Here is a 576-nt window from a genome sequence, read left to right on the forward strand (position 1 = left end):
ATATATATATATATATATATATATATATATATATATATATATATATATGATATCATCTCTTCGGGTTAAAATTAAAAAGGGAACCCATAGATTAGTGTTTATGTGTCTATGTGTTTAAGGTTCCGGCTTGTTTCTGCTGGGGCGCTGAAATGTGACGCACATACTACCGGAAGCTGCCCACAGCGCACGCGTCTCGTCTGCAGAGAGGTGAGTTTCCTTCAGGTTTTTCTTAGTTGTCTAACGTTTTAATCCGCGTAGCGAAAGCAGGAGACTTAAGGTGTTAGTTTCTTACCCGCGGACACGTTTACACCCCGTCCACACTTCCGGTTTGACTGTTTTAATGGAAAGTCAGGCGGTGTTGCTAACAGCTAACAGCTAACTGCTAACTGCAGAACTGTTGTTGTTTCTCCTGATGCTAACAGCTGATGTTGTTTCTCCTGATGCTAACAGCTGATGTTGTTGTTGTTTCTCCTGATGCTAACAGCTGATGTTGTTGTTGTTTCTCCTGATGCTAACATCAGGGGCCTGTTGCACGAAAGTAGAATAAATATATCCAGGATAAGTGAAAAAGCGCAG

This window comes from Etheostoma spectabile, unplaced genomic scaffold (assembly GCF_008692095.1).
Source record: "Etheostoma spectabile isolate EspeVRDwgs_2016 unplaced genomic scaffold, UIUC_Espe_1.0 scaffold121, whole genome shotgun sequence".
Classification (NCBI taxonomy): domain Eukaryota; kingdom Metazoa; phylum Chordata; class Actinopteri; order Perciformes; family Percidae; genus Etheostoma; species Etheostoma spectabile.